Genomic DNA, 21116 nt, shown 5'->3' on the forward strand with positions numbered 1-21116 from the left:
GTCTTAATCCCCACAACTGTGGATGTTTTGGCCCACATGGTGAAAGGGAGTTAAAGTTGCACATAGAATTAAGGTGCTTATCAGCTGATCTTAAAATACAGAGATTGTCTGGTATTATGTGAGTAGATGCCAAGTAATCACAAAGGTCCTTTGCAAGTGATAAAGGGAGGCAGGAACTGAGGTCAGACTAATAGCAGATGAGGATTTGGCTGACCATTGATGATTTTGAAGGCAGAGAAAGACTGCCATACTGAAGGAATAAATAGAAACCTCATCCAGAAACTATACCTCAACTTTATTTATTTTTTTTCTATTTTATTTATTTATTTATTTATTAAATCATAACTGTATACATTGATATGATCATGGGGCATCATACACTCGCTTCATAGACCATTTGACACATTTTTATCACAGTGGTTAACATAGCGTAGAATGTAAAGGTTTTGGCACAGTAACTGAGATAACGCCGGAAAGGCTATGTTATACCTCAACTTTAGCCCAGTGAGACCTATCTTAGACTTCTGACTTTCCAGAAATGTAGTTTAATAAATTCAAGTTACTTCAAGTTACTAACATTGTAGTAATTTGTTACAGCAACAGCAGAAGACTAATGCATATGAGAAAGAAAATGATGAAATCTAGAACTGAAAGTAATTAACTAATGTAAAAATAATCAACAAATTTGGTTTTATGAAAAGACTTACAAAAAAGATAAGATAGAACTCTCTTAAGACTCATGAAGGAAATAGATAGTATAGATAAACAATATCAAAACTGAAAAAAAGGAAATCATAAAAAACAATAAAGTTGTTAAAAGTAGTGGAAATAGTATAGATAGCTTTTAAACATGTAAATTAAGTGGACAAGCTCTCAGAAAAATATATTTCCCCAAAATTGATTCAATATAAAATAGAAAATTTGAATAATACTTTACCAAACAAAATAATCAGCAGGGAAAACATCTCTCAAAGAGCCTGGCCAGTCTGAAGCCAATTGTCCAATTTTTAACCACATTCCAGAACCAATAGTGATGTGTTTGTGGCAAGAGCTCAAGAGGTAAATTAGTTGCCTATTTGAAGTTTTAGAGGGAAGGCACCATTTTTCTGAACTTGGATGTAGCCCCTGATGCAGCCTTCTTTTGATCTCAAGAGATTAGAATGCTGCTATTTCCAGGAAGACTCAAGTGGAAAAAAAATAATAATACTGTCAAGAACATCGGTGACAGTCCCATGCTACTGGTATTAAACAAACCTCAAGACAGCTCTACCTCTGAACTTTCAACGTATTTATGAAATAACACATTGTCTTTCTTCTTGTAGGTTGTGTGTGGCTTTTCTAATTTTGAAACTTAAGAAAAACAAAAACTATGTGGCTCTTGAATGAATGAATGAATAATTGTAGTTACATATAGGCAAATCATTTATTCTGCTAGCAAATGAAAAGCAATTGAAATTGGAAAGGATGAATCTCAGTGGGAACACCAACAGAATCATGGTAATAAAGTAGAATGATGAATGAATTTCAACTGTGAAATTAGTTTTCCTTCATGTGAAGCCAAGGTAAAAATCAAGATGTACATAAACCAAAACTTGGATCCCTCACTTTCATCATTAGCAGCAATTGTCTTAACAGATAAAAATAAATTACTTAAAATTTTAACATCACAATAAAAATAAAAGGATAATAAATCCCCTCCTTTGAGTCTATTTGGAAGATCAACACAAAGATTTTTCATGAGCCATAAAATAATATATATTTTCAGATAAAATATCCCCATTCCTTTCATTTCATGTATTTTTCCAGGAGTTACACATAGCTAAATATGGTTCAAACCCCAACATAATAAGTAAAATTTTACTTTTAAAATTTATTACTTTTACTTACTTTAAAATATGACCATAATTATTCTGAAATACTTCCTGTAATACTGATTGTATCTTTATTAACATTAAGAGTGTAATATTTGCATTTTTTAAAAAAGAAGCTTTCATGATGATTTAAAGAAATGTCTAAACTCTAAGATCATTAAAATAGTCTCTTCTCAGAGAAAATACTATAGGAAAAATGCATTTTCACAGAAAGTCAAAAATGATCTCCAAAGAAACTATTCTTAACCCCACACAACTTAGAATTTTCAGTGGGTAAAGAAGTTGTGTAAGGAAGTGAAGTCTTTATCAGCTGGTTCATTATCTTAGCCCTGCAGTCTAATAATCATCAGCTACTTTAGTCACATTAGAAACATAGCATTATGGTGTAATGCATCATATCACATTCATTAACTACAGACTGGGCTATGACTTTTTAAAGTAAATCTTGCCTTTAGCTGGCATAGTGGCACCTACGCTTAGCCCTAGCTAATCTGGAGGCTGAAGGTAGTAGATCACTGGAGTCCAGGAATTTGAGACTACAATGAGCTATGATCAAGCCACTGCACTCCAGCTAAGGGACAGAGTGAGATCTTGTCTCAAAAAAAGTAAGTGTTACCATATCTTATCTTATATAACTTCAGTGAGATTACCTATTATTAATAGTCATGGTGGTTCCAGTGGGAAGAGTGAGTAGAGCTGACTGGTTTTTCTACAGTCTATTGAATTCTATGAATACCACCATTTTGACCTATTTGTTCATTGCCTATCACCTGGTTGAGAAGAGAGGATTATTATCATATAAGGGAGCAAACTCAGCTAGTCCTCAGGGAACAGAAATTTTAAGTGGGGCCCCATTTGAACTACCACCTAACTCTCTGAGTTAAAGAAGAATGCTCCATACCCTGGTAAGCCTCTGAACAACTACAGCTCTGGGAAACATCTTGACTTTAATAATCTTATGAGATTAACCAAAATTGCTCAGATAAGCTTTTTCCAAAGCTAGGCCTATAAAATCTTTGAGAAAAAAACTATTATTGTAATAAGCTAATTCTTAGACTTTTTTTTTTTTACCCAGGGATGACTCTGTTTATAGGCCCATATGAACAGCCCAACTAAATTGTATCACTTCCAAGAAGATTTTGTTTTAATGTAGCTTTACAGCCAGCAATCAAATTTAAAAAATTTCCTGTATACTAGCTGAAATTATAACATCATTGTTTATGGGCATTTATGTTTCAAGGCATCATATGTGATTCGTGTTTTTACATGGACATGTTGAAATATAGGTGATATATTAGCCTTATGAATAGATGACCTATTTTTGTCATTAGGAAACATTTCTTTAAAGAGGTTTTGGTTTTTCTTTGTTTAGTTTTTGGAGAATGGGAAAGAAATGCAGTTTACCAGATTAGGAAGCTGGAGTTCCTATGTAAGTGGAACACTGCTCTCTGTGTTCGAAAATATCAGTGTGAAAAATGAGATCTAAATGCTTTTGGTTTCAGAAAACATAAACGAGCAAACAGCTGTAAAATCTTAGGGCTGCATGAGAAACCAATTTGAAATTTGAACAACAGAGAGGACATCCATTATTCAAATTGCTATCACTAGACAAGTATAAAATTTATTTGATGTAAACATAATTTCTGAAAGGTAGCTAAGAATTTCCCTCTTTACATGAAAAATGAAACGCTATTCCCAGAGTTTTTGCATAGTGTAGTCTTATATTATTGCATTATCTTGTACTTTCCAAGTTTTGAAAACTGGACATTTTGTATTATGAGATGACATTTTATCGAATCTTTTGTTTTAGTTGGTTTTCTCTGGCATTGTTATCATAGAAAAAGAAGGGCACTGCCTTATTACTGCCAGTGTAAAAGTCCATGTCCCCTATGGGGATACCTTTGAAGCCCAAGAGATGGGGGTCCTCCTTTACTGCTTGGCAAGTATGAGAGTTCTGGTCTCCCCATTGGTATCCTCTGATAATATGGTGAGATGGCCTTGTTACTGCTATATATATGGTGAAAGTTCTTACTTTCGGACCACCTTTGATCCCATCACAATGAAGAAAGAGAATGAGGTTTGTAACTCTCATGCAAGGGTGAAAAGGTTCTTCATGTGATCTCTACTGACACTGCTTATGGGGGGTTTCATTACCAAGTGACAGGAAAAATGGGGGAAAATAGATTTACTTCATCATTTAGGAAGTCGCATTTTAATTTAATTCATGTACTTTTTAAATAATCCATCTTGTTGTTTCATTATATTTGTTTTTAGTAGTAAGGTATAAAATGACATGAAATACTACTTTCTTTTGCCATAGTTATAAAAGTTTTAGGATGCACAGTAAGAATATGCCATTCTGATATCCTGATATGGAGAAGTATAACTAGAAGCATAAGTAACTCACAGAACTACTTGCCTCTGTTTGATCCATCACTGAGTTCGAACCAAGGTCACAAATCTCATGAATTATTCACAGCCAGTGGCTGAGTATGCTGAGATATTGTTAGAAGATATGTTTATTTCTTCAAGTTGCAGGAATGGTCCAAAATGTTGACTTTGGCTCAACAACTCCCAACTGGCCTTTCTTGGAAAGTGTTGCTCAATGAGAGACTTCTTTACAAATTCTCTTTCCTTCCCATTCTCATTTCACAGGTGTCAGACCTGCATCACGGTCTGAAGGCACCCTTGGCTTTCTTTGTTTCCTTCTGCTTTAACCATGAAGGATCTGTTCAAACTCCCAGACAGTTAATTTTGTTTTGAGGTCTACCTCGTAAAGGAAAAAAACTAACACAAATCTCCTTCACAATAATTTTGTTCATGTAAAAAATGAATCAGTTGATTATAGAGCATTAAACAGTAAAGATACAAGTAGTTGAGAATTGAGAAAACTGTCATGAATATTGTAAACATGAATTTATCTTTAAGGAATATTGCTTTAGGGGATGCAGAAAACACTGGAAAATATACTTTCTATATTTGTTTCATTTGTATTAATATTGATGATGGAATATGCAGACATTAGTGTGATTTCAGATATACCTCAAATTGTTTAAATGCCTCTCATCAAAAGGTAAAGTCTAATTACTTTCCCATCATTGAATATGGGAGGTGTCAGGGAATTGTGTGTGTGTGTGTGTGTGTGTGTGTTTCTTTTTTCTTTTTCATAAAGACATTGAGAATGAGGCAGCAGTCCCACTGGGTGACTTGAGATTAGACCATAAAAGGCAGTGCCATTTCAGTCTGGTTCTTGAAATATGGGCTTTGGGAGCCCTAATTCTACATGCGCATGTAAGAAATCCACCTATCTCAAAGCCACTATTCTAGAGAAATCATGTGGATAGATGACATAGAAATATAAAGAGAAATCCCAGATGTCCCAGCTCACTTGCACTCAAGAGTTTGAGTCTTCCCTGGACATTTGACTGAGTGACTTTTCAGATGATTCCAACTTCTGGCTTTTAAGCTAGACAAGTGGATCAGGAATGAGCACCACTCAACAAGGCTGCCCAGATTCCTAAGCAGAGTGAATGTTGTGGCTTTAAGCCACTAAGACTTGAGGGGGGCGGTGTTTCATGAAACAATACATCCTGGGACTATTAGACAGCTGGATCTTGCTCGGTTATTACTTTGGTATAAGGTCTGAATATGCTTTGTGTCTTATGAAACTCATGTTGAAATTTGATTTCCATCATAATAGTGTTGGAAGCAGGACCTAATGGGAAATGTTTAGGTCATGGGGCAGATCTCTTGTTAACAGATTAACGCTTTCTCTTGAGGATGTGAGTTCTTGCTCTGGGGGCAATGAGTTAGTTTCCAAGAGCACAGTTGTTATAACGGAGCCCAGCCTCTCCTGCAAGTCCCTTTACACATGGCCATTCGCTTTTCTTCTTTTTCTTCTTGTCTTGATGATCCGGTCGTCTTTGTCAAAAGCCAAGCAGATGCCAGTGCCATGCTCTTGACCTTTCTGGCCACTGGTATTGTGAGGTAAATAAACCCTAAATCTTTTTTCTTTTTTTTAATTAGCCAGTTTCAGCTCTTCTGTTACAGCAACATAAAATAGACTAAAAAGATTCCCTTCCACCCCAGGTATATATCTATTGATTTATTTGAAATATCTATATATCAAGTTTTGATTTATTTGATATATATATCAAGTATTGGTTTATTGATTATATATATATTATCAAAAATCAATATATATATTGATTTTTTTTTATTTTTTGGAATCATTCTTGTGAAAATGTAAGAGGTTAACTTCATTTAAGTTTTGGGAGCAACTGCATATAATCAAACCCCCAGGTCCCCACTATTGAATTTGATAAATGTATTTCTTCATGTTAAATTCAAGCACTATAAATGAAACTAGTAAAAGAGATAATAAATGTAGCATGAAGGGCGGCGCCTGTGGCTCAGTGGGTAGGGTGCCAACTCCATATACTGAGGGTGGCAGGTTCAAATCTGACCCTGGCCAAACTGCAACAACAAAACAAAAAATACCAAGGACAATAAAGTGAGACTCGGTCTCTACAAAAAAAAGAAAGAAAAGAAAATCTTAAAAAAAATAAAAATGAAATAAATGTAGCATGGAAAATAGATTGAACAAATTTGCCAATTTATAGAAACATGAAACCCAGCACCCAGTTTCATTTTTTACAATATTCAACTATAGTATGTTCTTTAAACATAAGGCAATCAATACTATGTGAAGGACTGTATTATCTCAGTAGGAGATGGTAAGCCTTGAATATATTAAAAAAAAAAAAAGAAAAAAATAGCCACACAGGAACAGAGTTCTATTACTGTATCAACCATATAATTATCAACCCTTTACAAACCTATCATCAGAACACTTGTCTTTTCCATCTTTTAGAGCAAAACAATGTTTAAAAGCAAACAAAGGAAAAATGTTAATAATGCTGCTTTACGGGCAGTGCAAATATATCCAATTTTCATGTCTCCTTTGTGAAACTGACAACCACTATGTTTAATCAGGCCAAGAACTTAATGAATATCAGTTTGACTAATTAACTTTTTATCCCATGCATTTAAAATATTCCTTTACTTTTAAAATTAAATAAAAAAAGTTATACATCTCTGTTAAATATAATTGTTAATTATTGAAAATAGTATAATGACACGAAGACAGTGCCATTGAAATTGAATTTGCTGACCTGTAATATACTTATGAAATGATATGAATTTAGGTGCTCCATTTTCTGAGAGTTCCTTCATAACAGAAGCTCAATAAAATAAATAAAAATATTATTGCTTTCAACTCAGAAAAACAGGGTTATAAATTATGTTGCATATCCTACACAGGTTTTGCAAGTAATGCCCTATAAGCCAATCTTCTCTGAAAAGACAGCAAGAATTAATCTATGGAAGTATATGAAGACTACCAACATGCATTAGTGCTAGTGCCAAATTAATTTGGAAATGTAAACTCTTAATGAATCTGCATCAGCCTTGATGCACTTACTGCACATTTAACTTAGTCTTTGTCTAAGAATTGTGGAATATCATTTTGATTTTTTTGACACACATTCGAAGTGATAAATTAATATTGAGATGAAAGAAGGCTACTGCTGATATGGTTGTTTTTATCTCTGAGGTCTCCACAAATTATGTCTTTTTTTTTTTTTTCCTTACTCTTTTTCCTTTTCTTCCTTACTCTTCATCTTTGGTTAATTGGTTAGTGTTTTTCTGTGCCTTACTTTTTCTTCTTCATGGGCTCAAGAGCTGTAAGATATAACCTACTATCAAGGAAACATCAAGATAGTGATTTTAGTTGATGAGTAAACAACCATCTGAATGGAAAAGGGGAGATTAGAGAACATAAATCAAGTGAGGGTAGAATCAGAGACTATTGTGTGAGTGGCATAGATAGTAGTGCAAGTGCAGTAGTCAAAACAGAGGTAAACAAAGGAAGGGCTGAGGAAATATTTTATTCACATTCTCAAGCAGTGGAGAAAGAGAATTACAAGGGCAATACTTAGAAAATACTCAATTTCCTTCCTTCAAGGAAGGAAACATCATGGAAGAAATGACAATGGTGTGGGGTATTGAATGACAGATATGCAATTAATTAGCAGAGCCTAAGACCTATTCAAATTTTACTGTCCATTCAAAATATTATTTGTTACCTTTTGATTGGGTTGAGGAAAGAGAATAGATGAAAATATGAGGAACATGGCCAGAGAAAATGAAGTGGGAAGACTGAGAAACTGAGTCAGCTGATAAGCCTGGGAAAGAATACAAGAAATTTGACAGTCATGCCAAAATATGTGGAGTAAAGGTCAACTGATAATGAGGGAATATTAATGGCACTCACTGCTCTCAGCATGATTTCTATGTGATGGATGTTTCTTAATCTCAAAGACAGAAAAATGATACTGGAAAAAGATGGTGATTCCTTAAATAGAGCTCCTCCCCAGAGTCACTAGACTCTCTTCTTATGGCCTCTGTCAAGTATCAGGAAGTTGGAATCAGATTGTACAAGATATGATATAGCACCTGGGAGTGGTAGCTCATGCCTGTAATCCTAGCATCTGGGAGGCCAAGGAAGGTGGATTGCTTGAGCTTTGGAGTGCAAGACCAGCTTGAACAAGAGCAAGATCCCATCTCTACTGAAACTAGATACCCTAGCTGAACATTGTGGTGGGTGCCTGTAATCTCAGCTACTTGGGAGGCTGAAGCAAGAAGATCACTTGAGCCCAAGGTTTGGAGGTTGCTGTGAGCTATGACCCACACAGCACTCTACCCAGAGTGACAGAGTGAGACTTTTTATCAAAAACAAAAAAAAAAAAAAAAAAAGAAAAATCAAGATATGATGCAAGTATGCTCATTAGAAATGTCATCCCCCTTTACCATAAAATACAGGAATCATGTCAGGTGGAAATTACAAGATGTAATCCTAAAGGGAAAAGGTTTTTAAGACCTGTGTTTTTCATAGGTTAAATGCTGTTGTGCCCTAAGATCTGTCTGGCAATTAAATGGAAGCTTTGATACAATATGTCAACCTCTTGGCTATATAAGAGTAGATACACATCTTCCAAGGAAGTTACCCAAGCTGTTTTATTCAACTGGCAACTGAAATTTGATACTACCCTTTAAAATATCAACTTCCCTCTGTTCCTAGTTATTATATAATAGATGCATACTTTCTCAGTCTGAAATAGCACTGCTCTAGTTTGTAGGCAAAACAGGAAGCTGTGACATTCTATTTCAGTTTTGTCAAATAACTCAGGTGGCTCTTGACTGACACCTATTGGAAGAATCACCAACCTATTATTTATGCTTCCGTGGTCTATGGGCAATATGCTAGGGATTTAGCACCAACAACTTTTCGTTCCATTTATTTTCCTTGGCAATACTTTTTGTTGTTGTTGTTTGTTTGTTTTTTTGCTTTTGGTTTTTGTTTTTCTACCACAGCCCTGTCTCTCTAAGCGTTATGATGAACCATGGATTCATATTGCTTGGCTTATAATCAATAAATTAACCTATGCTGAATTGCTCAAAATGGACATCTCAGTCTTAGGAAAAAAACATGTTCATACAAAGAAAAATTTACCCTGGCAGATAAACTTATTTCTTTTGCAAACGACTGAGACTTCTTTTCTTCACATTTTGAAAATTCACCCTAAGATATGAACATTTCAGAAAGGGTTGGTGAGCATTTCCATTGAGATAAGCAATCAAAATGACCAAAGGAATATAATTCCTTCATCCATTCACTCAATCATTTGTTTCATAAGCATTTGTATCAGAATTTACAAACTAGTGGCCAATGAGCAGCCTCCAGACACCAAACATATTATTACTGATCTATTACATTTTAATTGAGTAATTCCCCCAAAATGTGTGAATAGAAAATTTTTATCTCAGAATTTGGATTTAAGAAATCTCCAGAAGAATCAGAAGATACAGTGACCTACTTCGCATTTCTCGAAGGAAGTAACTGATTGGAGCTCAGAGCATGCCGCCTGCTCCCTGCAGACCCCTGTGAGCTTCCACTTTTACCCTCTCTCTTCCCCCTCTCCTCTCAAGTCCCCATTTAATTTACACCTGGCACTTTCCAAGCAGATATTCAATTGTGTTATGCTTCTGACCTCGACCATGTAGGATTTAGAGAGCTTTGCTGGAAAAGGATACATTTTTTAGCATGGGAAAATAACTCCTCTTTGTTAAAGAAGGAGCAGTGTGTTACTCTGTGTGCCTGGTAGCTACTGAGTCTAGTAGGGGTCTGCTAATGGCTCCAGTTTACTTTTGAGTGGGGAGGAGAGAAGAGTTTTCCAAGTCATTGATAAACCCTTTCAATAGATTCCTGATCCACAGGGATGGCTCCTGGTAGCCAAAATCACACTTTTCCACCTAGTCCCCATTTAACACACAAGGAAACAGATACAAACTCAAGCTAAGACAACCAGATTCTCCATCCTAGCTATTTGAACATGGAATTCAAAGCTCCGCTGTGTCTGCATGTGAGAAGAACTATACACTCAACTTTTATAGGGCAGCTTTATTTTACAAAATGGATCAAGACATCCAGTTTTCAGAGGGGCAATGACAATGGTGACAAATAAAGCAGATTCTCAGAGGGAAAGACAGTGGAGAAATAAAATATTGACGACATTTTAGTTGCTCTTTTTCCCCTTACATTTCAAGAGATACATGTGTATTTTTCAAATGAATGCCCTCCTTTGAGTGGCCAAATTTGGTCTTCAAACTTAAAATCAGGGGTAGTGCCTGTGGCTCCAGGAGTAGGGTGCCAGCCCCATATTCCAAGTGTGGTGGGTCCAAGCCAGCCCCAGTCAAAAACAAACAAACTTGAAATCAACATGATCTAAACTTTTACAGTGGAAAAAGAAAAAATCTGTTGCACTAATAAGTCCTAGAAGAAAACAATGATCTTGCCCTTCTTCATCACCCATCAAACTTATGGGGTAAGGAGAATAAGACAAAGTCATCTTTTCAGTTTACTTCTGTTTATGTAAAGTCTCCTTGGTTTTCTAAACCCTATTCTCTACTACACATATTTCCAATTTTAAGCATGAAAAATTATAAATCATAATGTGTTTATTATTGCTATGTTATTCTGTTTTATTGTTTGGTTCTCTTACTTTGAATGTTATCTCTCCTAAATTTAAATGCAGCAAGGAGGAGCCATAAATTAATATTTATTTTATTAGAATTCCAGTAATAGATGCAATGACATTGAATATTTCTAGGGTTTCTTTTTTTTTTAATCTCTTTCTGAGCAAGTAGTTTGAGTCAGTCTCTTTTAATAATCTAAAAAAAAGGCTCTTAATATACACAGCTATGATTTCATATTAATAAAAAAATAAAAAATCTCATTAATGAATTATTTTGCATATGAAATCCATGCCGTCCTGGTATGGGAACCATAAAGATTATTGAGATAGGAATAATGCAGTAAGCTGAAGTGAATATTCAGCTCCAGTGACTATTTATTCAAAACAGCCTTCAAATGCTTTATTGTAATGTAGCAACAGGGACTGTGCCTTAAACTTCTTGATGTCTTTTTTTCTTGACTTCAGAAAATCTTACCTCTTAGTAACTCATTATATAAATAGGAGTGGAGGAGCAGCTTAATTAATATAATAGCAAATCAGCATATATTTAGAAAGCACAGAATGTAGTTTGAAAAATGATTTTTTCCCCCACAATATGTTAATGAAAGATGTTTTACTGTCAGGGCAGAACTCACTTTGTCTATGACAGGAAGGGTCGGGATACCTACCTTAACTATAGGCTCCTGGGTCCTATTGCAGTGGAAATAAAGTTGAGTCATTGTCCTTTTTATTCAGGCACCTTGAATGTTCATAACCTAATTTTTTACAGTGATGAAAAATGGCATGGTCTTTATCTCTACTCAGTCTCTATCTTTAAGGATGACTATAATTATAGCTAAAAATTGCTGCTCTTGGCTGGTTGCAGCAGCTCACGCTTGCAATACAGGCACTTTTGGAGGTCGAGGCTAGTAGATTGCCTAAGCTCAGGAGTTCAAGACCAGCCTGAGCAAGAACGAGACCCCTTCTCTACTAAAAATAGAAAAAAAGTTAGCTGGGCATTGTAGTGGGTGCCTGTAGTCCCAGCTACTCGGGAGGCTGAGGCAAGAGGATTGCTTAAGACCAGGAGTTTGAGATTGCTGTGAGCTAAGATAATGCCACACCACTCTACCCAGGGCAACAGAGTGAGACTTTGTCTCAGAAAATAAAATAAAATAAAATAAAATTGCTGAATTGCTGTTTCTTTCATGACACTAGATATTTTACCCTTCTTATTCCCTATTTCTTATAAGATCCTGTTAACTGTATTTCTCAGAATAAAAGCCTGAAGCTTAGACAAAGTAAGTAATTTCTTTAAAGTCACACAGCTATGAAACGATAGCCACAATTCACACTATACCCCAGAATTTGAAGACTGTTATCCAACTCCACTCCTCTTCAGAGAAATCATGACAGTATGCTTTGTACATGTTTCATGGTTTAAAATTAGTAATTTTTTTTTTAACCATAACAACAAAAAGATGGTAAAGAAGGAGAGATGCTATTATTTGTGCCACTTTGTAGATGAGGCTTTTGAAGTTTGTCTTAGAGAAACAATCAGGTTGTTATGTTCCAATCATAACCTGAGCGCAGGCATTCTGATCCTGTGCTCGTTGAATTAGCACTGCAAAAATGAGAAGGATTCTTGGAGATTCAATTCAAACTAGGTTAAGCACATAAAAGAAATTTACGAAAAGTATTCATATGTTCTTATTGAACATAAAAGCAGATGTGTGCTCAGACTAATAAACAAATGGAACCACATTCTCAAATACCTGAGTCCTTTTATCGTCACATTTTATGCACCTAGGTTTCAATCTTCTTGCTCTGTCTGTGGCTAAGTTGGCCTGTTTTCCTCACCTCTTTTCAGAAAGGTCGCCTTGAACTGGATCTTTCTGCTCTCTTGTCTCAGTCTAGACTGGGGGTCAGCGAAGTGTGCCTGTAAAGAGAGAGATGCTAAATATTTTAGGCTTTTCTGGCCAAGCAGTCTCTGTAGCAACCACTCAACTCTGTCCTCACATGTGGAAGCAGTCACAGAGAATGCCGAAACGAGTGGGTGTGATTGTGTTTCCAGTAAAGCTTGATTTACAAAAGCAGGTGGGTTTTCTAAACCCTGTGAGCAGGGCAGTAGAATACTGATCTCTGGTCTAATCCATACAATTGCTAACAAGTTTTGAAATCATGACAGTCTGCCTCTGTAAATCTGAATGTTCCACTCATGGTGCTTTTACGGACAACAGAAGTTTAACCAGTCTCGCTGCTATTAGTACCTGTATACATTGTGATCAAAGAACAGGTGCATTCACTTTTCTTTATCATGTCTTGAACTGACTCATCATAGTTTTGGTCTGTAACTTGTAGCATTTCACTCTTGGTTAAAATTTCCATTCTATTTACACTTGCGGGGGAGGGATAGCAAGAGCTATAAAACTTAAATTAAAATTGTATAGGCAAAGGAGTATATTTTATCAAAGAGTAGTTTGTTTCATGGAATCTAAGTGCAAAAATCTCCTTAGGTGAAAGGCACACCTAGAAATGTGTGTTCACAGGCTGTGAGGATCTGCTCTGTCTCCTTGCTTCCATCTGCTTCATTTGTCTGGTTACAAGGACACCTTCCCCAAGGTTCTAGTCCACTTAAGACAGAATTTGGTCTCAGGCTGCTCCTGAGCCTTACTGCTAGAGACCCAAGAGATGCACACTTCTCTCTCCCTTTCTCTCAGCTCTAAAGTGCCTGGTGCAATAATAAAGGGCACCTTGAAACTGATTGGGCTACCTTGGATTGGAGACCTCATGCATGGGACACTCAGGAGTACTTAGAGGACTTGGTTAGATTGGAAAATGGCTGCTTCTGCTGAAAATTGCTGAAGAAAGAGCCAAGGGTAATTTCTAGAAAGCCAAGCTGAACTGAAAAAAAAAAAAAAAATCCATGAACATTTGCTATGAATACACTCAAGATTTAAGAACAAAACACTTTATATTTGACACTTCATCAATGCTTGGATATTTTCCTCCTAAATTCACCTGTTAAAGAGGTACTAAGTTCTTTAAAAGCACCAGGTGAATTCTAAAAATGACTTCCAAGAAATCTTAAATTTTGTCATTTTATCATTTAAGGGACAAGTTCTTTTATGAATACAGGTGACTCTTGAATAGCCTAGGTCAGATGTGGAGATCCACGTATATGTGAATTTTCTTCTGCCCCTGCCATCCCTAGAGGGATCTCCCATCTCCTTCTCAACATGAAGATGATTAGGGTGAAGAATCTTACGATGATCCATTTCCACTAAGAATAGTAACTTTATTTGCTCTTCTTTATGATTTTGTTAATAGCATTTTCTTTTCTGTAGCTTGTTTTATTGTATGAATACCGTGTGTAATAAATATAACATACAAAATATGTGTTAATCAATTCTGTGTTATCAGGAAGCTCAATAGTAGGCTATTGTTGTTAAGTTTATGCAAAGCCAAATGGTACACATGGATTTCCAATTGCAGTGAGGTCAGCATCCCTGAACCCTGAATTGTTCAAGGGTCAACTATAAAATATCGTCCACTGTAAAAAAACAAAACAAAAACAAAAATAACACAGCACCTTGAAAGTAGAAGATAAGTTATTAGAAGTTATTAGAAGTTATAGAAGTTATTTTTCCATAAATAACTACAAAGGTTGGCTTGGCTCCTATAGTTCAGCAGCTAGGGTGCCCGCCACATATACTGGAGCTGGCAGGTTTAAATCCAGCATGGGCCTGCCAAACAACAATGATAACAACAACCAAAAAATAGCCAGCATTGTGGCAGGTGCCTGTAGTCCTAGCTACTCAGAGAGCCTGAGACAAGAGAATCACTTAAGCCCAGGAGTTTGAGGTTGCTGTGAGCTGTGACACCATGACACTCTACCCAGGGTGACATAGTGAGACTCTATTTAAAAAAAAAAAGCCACAAAGATAAGCTGTTAGGGAGTGCAGGACAGTTCACAATATCAACATGGACTCTAGAAGGACATGAGTTTAAACTACACAGACCATCTTTAGCATGTGCTTATCACCTCCTGGTCATATGTGAGCTGACTCACAGAAAGGGCTGAATCTATACTTCAGGAAGAAAGAGAATAAGGACAAAGAATGAAAGGCTCACACCAGCTGAAACAATTGACATCTTAGGGTACATTCTCAGAAGTTCTACTAGTAACTTTCACTTAAATCCCGTAGGAGAGGAGTTAATTTACTCTGGAAGCAGGAAAATACATTCCAGGGGAATATATTATAGTTCTTTCTCTCTCGTTTTTTTGTTTGGTGGGAGGAGTGGGGGAAGGAGAGTTTAACGTTGTCTAGGCTAGAGTGCCATGATGTCAACCTCAAATTCCTGGGCTCAAGCCATCCTCCTGCCTTGCCCTCCTAGAGTGTTAGGATTACAGGATTAGCCAACACTCCTGGCCCCATACTATAGTTCTTAATAAACAAGAAGGGAAGGAGTATAAATCAGTCAAACAATTACACATTATAGCCTAAAATATTCACATAAATATCATTTAAGGTAGAAAGTGGTTATGCAGAGGAGAGAGTAATAAAAAAAACCAACAGAAGATACAGAGAATTTTTCTGTAGTGGGTGATTACAGAAAATTTAATTGTACAAGATAGATTCTGAATTCCTAATGGTATAACAGAAAGATGCATCAGTAGGGTGGGGTGAAAAGAGAAATCCATGCTGCTAACTGGAAGTAGAGAGGAGGAAAGGTATAGGGCAGACACTGGGAAAACCAACAGAGGTGGTTAGACATAGAAACTTGAAAGATGTACTGTTAGAAATCTTGAGTGTTAGTTTGATGAAAGACTTAGAAAGGCCGTGTGAAAGCTAAGGAGTTGGCTCTTACTCAGAGTAAGACATTTTTCCTTGGAAACATTTGAAAGAGGAAAATGCTTTAAATAAACCTCTGCCCTAACATTGCTTTGTTATAGTGCAAAATATGTATGGCCCCAGGGGCACAATATGATCATCCTGGGCCCTAGGCATTGTTTTCTTCATGGCCTTTACTTTATTAAAAAATATTTATGTTAATATTACCTTGGTTTAAAAGAAAATACCCACGTATGTTAACAGTACGTATGAAAACACTTTCTTGGACCTAATAGGACATTTTTTGTTCTGATACTAAAAGAAATTAAGATATGTTTATGGAGCCCCAAAAGTATTATGGCCCCAAAGCCTGATGCCTCGTCTGTTTAATATTGCTTTGCCCAGGGAGATAATGCACATATACCACATAGGGAATGGTATAGTCCTAAAATTGCTAACAAAAGACTGTGAGACTGTCAGAGGAAAACGGAAGAGCGTTATTTTCCCTTAAAATAGTTTTCAGGCTTGGCGCCTATTGCACTGTAGTTACAGGGCCTACCACATGCCCCGAGGCTGACAGATTCAAACCCAGCCCAGGCCAGCTAAACAACAATGACAACGGCAACAACAACAAAAATAAAAATACCTGGGTGTTGTGGTGGTCACCTGTAGTCTCAGCTACTTTGGAGGCTGAGGCAAGAGAATCTCTTAAGCCTAAGAGTTTGAGGTTGCTGTGAGCTTTGATACCACAGCACTCTACTGAGGGTAACATAGTGAGACTCTATCTCAAAAAAAAACAACAACAACAGTCTTCGTATTAGAGAGGCTCAGCTTCCATGAGGTATATGTAAAATGGTGCCCTCTGAAGAACAAAGGAATAGGCTGGCTTAAATAGAAAAAATTCTCCATCAGGTCTATTTATGCAAATGAAGGACCCAGCCTTGCTCGATTTTGATAGGCCAAAATAGTTGACTCCTGACTGGGCAGCTTCCAAGCCCCAAACAAGAAGTCATCTCTGTCAGATGTTTGTTTCTTTTAAATGGCTGGTGTAGATATGGGGTGGGATCTGGCTGCCGTTTATTTTGGCCCCAACAACACAAACTATTTGGCTTGTCTGCAGAATGGCGGGTGCTGTGCTACCTGTACAACATCTTTCTAAGAACATAGACTCTGTGATTGCCTCCTCATGGCAGCCAGGGTTACCTGGTTTTGTTTTAAATGTGAGCCCCTTGTTAGCCACAGGAATCCAGATTGATGACAGAGAAAAATGGCACAAAGGAAAGAGATTTAAAAGCTAATTTTCAAGAGCATTTGACAGGGCATGGGAATTATTTCGAAATAAAAGTGAAGGAGTCCAAGATAATGTTTGGTTCCCTCAACCAATCTGAGGGGACATTTGGGGGATTGATGACTTTTCTCATTTCCTTTGTCCTTCTCCCTTTTGTCTTGTCCACAAACTTCCTGTATCTGTTGTGGTTAATCTGACACTGTCTGCCCTCCTCTCGTCTGGTCATCTCCACTGTCCCATCATTGCAGAGAGTGAGTCTCTGCCTTGAAATATCTTTTTCCTGTGGTTTCCAGGACATCTGCTTATCTGGGTTTTATCTATATTCCTGGTAATTACTCTGAATTATTTTTCTGATTCTCCCTCAGTTCCTCAATTTTTAACATTGAATTTTTTTCTTCTTGATATATTTTGGTGGTATTTCTATGCATATAGTGACCTGATTCTATTCCATAGCTTTAAATTATATCCATGATGCATTTATATAGACTGCCTTACTGCCTTGAGCTTTTATACCTCTATACCCAACTGCTCACTTCACATGTCTGTTTAAAAATCGAATAGGTTGCTCAAGCTTAACTAGTCCAAAATCGAGCTCAGGATAGTATTCCACAAACCCTGTCTCAAATCTTTCTCAGCATTTAGTGGCAACTTCATTCTTTCAGTTGCTCAAGCAAAAATATCGATGACCCCCTTGACTGCTCTCTCATACCTATTTGTAGTTCTTCAATAATTTTGTTAGAACTACCACTTCTTAATAACCCATTCTGCAAACAATTTTCTCTAGCTTGGATTGTGTCATTAGCTTGCTAAATATTCAACCTCCTATCACCTGACGCCTTCTGTTTATTCTTTTTTTTTTATTATTAAATCATAGCTGTGTACATTACCAGTGGTAGTCTTAAAAAATAAATGAAAACATGACACTCCAATGGAAAAAAAAAACACAAAACACTCCAATAGTGATTCACCTGAGTCAAAGTACTTATTATAACTTACAAGAGACTGCACAATTGAGCTCCTACAACCCTCTAACTTCATCTCCTACTGTTATTTCCTTTCTTGTTATCTCTTATGTAGCCATTTGGGCTCCTCATTGTTGCTTCAACATATTGACCATACCCCTCCCTGCCTCAGAGCCTGTGCACTTAACTCCCCTGCAGATATCTATATTCACTTTATTTAAACCATTATTCTGCAGTTCACTTCTCAGGGACTAATACTTCAACCTAGCGAAAATCACAACCTTACTTCATCCTATAATAATTATTATTTTAGATTTATTTTCAACTCCTAAAGAACAGGGGTTGGGTCTTTTTTTTTTTTTTTTTCACCAGTATAACCTCCATAGCTAAAACAGAATGGCCTGGCACATAGTTAGTGCTAAGTAAATGTTGATTAATATATAAGTAGTTTCCCACTCACTTTGCTTCTCTGACTAAAGAGCTTGATTCATTCCTATATTTTTTGGTCACCACTAAAATGTGTCTGATTTTTCTATTCTGTTTCCCCTGGATTCTGTCAGATAAGTAAGTTGAACAAATCAGTTCAACAAAAATCATTTGTTAAAAATGATCATTAAAAACTGGCTTATTGTACCCTCAATGAATCCCCAACAATAAAAAAAAAAAAATGATCGTTAAAATCATTTGTTAAATCACCTATATTTAATATAGCCTTCAAAAAGAGTTGTATTTCAATTTGGATGGAAGGAACTTTTGAATAATCAATTTGTGAGTTTCCGAGAATATGGCAGATTCAGCTAAAGCAACAATATGGTAAAGAATACTTATGACTTCTCAAATCATAGCACATGGACAGTTATCTATGTCATATGAGCAAAATCATCTCAGAAGCTTTCTTGATTTATGGAGCATAGTCAAACAGAAAATAGAATTGCTTTTCTGGAACTCTTTATATGAGGCAACTATAAATATCTGATTTCTCAAATGTACTACATTCTTCTAACAACTACCTGTTTCTCAGCTGAAAACTGTGTATTGAATAAGTGACTATTCTAATACTGGATCTATTTTATTCTTTAAAGCTGAATTATATTTAGAAACCAATATTTCATTCATGTTTAATATAGTGGCAAAATGTGAAGATACTAATAAACTTTTTAAAAAAAAAATTGCCATTACTGGTGATAAGCCCTCTTCCTGGTGTGTTTCTGTATTTCTTCATTTGAAAGATGTTAGAGGAAGATTCTAATCATGTATTTTTTCTCCTGAAAGTAACTGATTATGTGGGTATGCGTGCGTGTGTGTGCATGTGTGTGTACATATGTGTGTATGTGTGTGTTGTTTAGCAAGGGTTAATTCAGGGTTTCATTTGTCCATTATTACATATCACAATAACTGACACACTCAGAAGAAGTTGGTTGAATGAAATGAAATTGTATTTCTGCATATGCATGTATGTCTTCAGATTTATAATGTATTAGCACGAATATACAAATACTTGAAAATAAGATATAAAAAAGAATAGTTGTACATATAAACCTATTAGGCTTTATCAGCCTGTGGATATAGATGGGATCAGAGTGGCTGTTCTTAGGCCCAATTGAAGTTGTTGTCCACTTCTGCTTCAATGTTCTGGAAGCCTTTCTGATTTACCTTCCTGAGTTCACTGCTGTCTTTTTTCTCTTCTCCCTCCACTCTAGTTGTTGCTAATTACTAGTGAATCATCCAGGCTGTCTTTTCCCACTGTGGTAAAAATGATATCCTCAAGAAGTCTTTCCAGATGTATGGAGGAATACAAAAATATACTTGATCTTTGTGCCCAATTCCTCACACTGAGCTCCTATAGCACTTTTTGTTTTGTTATTCATAAGTCCCTTTTTTAACTCCTGAGCTCAAGCAATCTGCCTGCTTAGGCTTCCCAAAGTGCTGGGATTACAGGTGTGAGCCACCGTGCCCAGCCATGACAAGTCCCTTCTAATCACTTCTCAGATAATGCTACTAAGGTATCCTGGTGAGGTAACTTAGATAGCTTCAGGATAGCAAGTCACCAGACAAACTCAGTGATTAGACGGTTGGAACTTTCAGTCCCACATACTGACTCCTGAATTGCAGGTAGGGGGAGGGAATAGAGATTGAGCTTTACAAAAACTCATGAACAGTGAGATGTGGAGAGCTTCTGCATTGGCCAATGCAGTAACATCCTGGGAGGCAGTATACCCAAAGGGCAAGGGCGCTCTGTATGTCATCCTCACTTACCCTTAAACACAAGCATATGTGCAGCTTGCCCAATGTATCTCTTCCATCTGGCTAAGAATAAGTTGTATCTTTTGTAGAAAAACAATATAAGGTTTGCATGAGAGTATTTGCCTCCCTAAATTCCATTAGCTATCCCAGCAAATTATTGAACTCAAAGAAGGGGTCATGGGAATCCCCCATCTTTGGGGTTGGGTTCATTATTTGTTTATGACACACATTCCACATCCCTATTCTCTCCAGTCTGAAGTCTGAAATGATGCCATCAACCTTGGTCAATCAGACAGTAGAATCATCTGATTCATTCATCTCGAGAATGGCTCCAAAGATAGCATAGGTTTTAAACTGGCCAATAAATCTGCTGGTAACCTTGTCAATCTCAGCCATGCTCATCTGGATGGATGTGTGGTCCTTGGCACCCATGGTATGGTGCTGGCGGAGCATTTCCAAGGCACTTTGTATGGGTCTACAAACTCGCTGGCATCTTTCTGCATGTCAAGGACTGGAGAAGGGAAAGAAAGCATCAACAGCTTTTCATCACTGATTCCAGAAAAATTGAATACACAATATTTCATCTGTATCTCACAACACAAAGAAAAATCAACTCAAAATAAATCGCCTAAATATAGAACTTAAAAAAATGAAGTTTTGGAAGATACCAGAAATGAAAATTTTCATGATCTTAGATTTAACAAAGGCTTCTTAGCTATGACCAAAAAGTAAAATCCATAAAAGAAAAGAAAAAGAACCTATAGGGTAGAATTCATGAAAATTAAAAACTTCCTCATCCTTTAATAGTACTGTCAAGAGAATGAAAAGATGACCCAGAGACTAGG

General features: G+C 36.5%; 1 pseudogene; it reads right to left on the bottom strand.

Annotated features, from left to right (window-relative positions):
• Window positions 1–20412: 20412 nt before the first annotated feature.
• Window positions 20413–20774, bottom strand: LOC128571102 (40S ribosomal protein S21-like; annotated as a pseudogene).
• Between the last annotated feature and the right edge of the window lie 342 nt (window positions 20775–21116).

Source organism: Nycticebus coucang, chromosome 18, assembly GCF_027406575.1.
Source record: "Nycticebus coucang isolate mNycCou1 chromosome 18, mNycCou1.pri, whole genome shotgun sequence".
Lineage (NCBI taxonomy): Eukaryota > Metazoa > Chordata > Mammalia > Primates > Lorisidae > Nycticebus > Nycticebus coucang.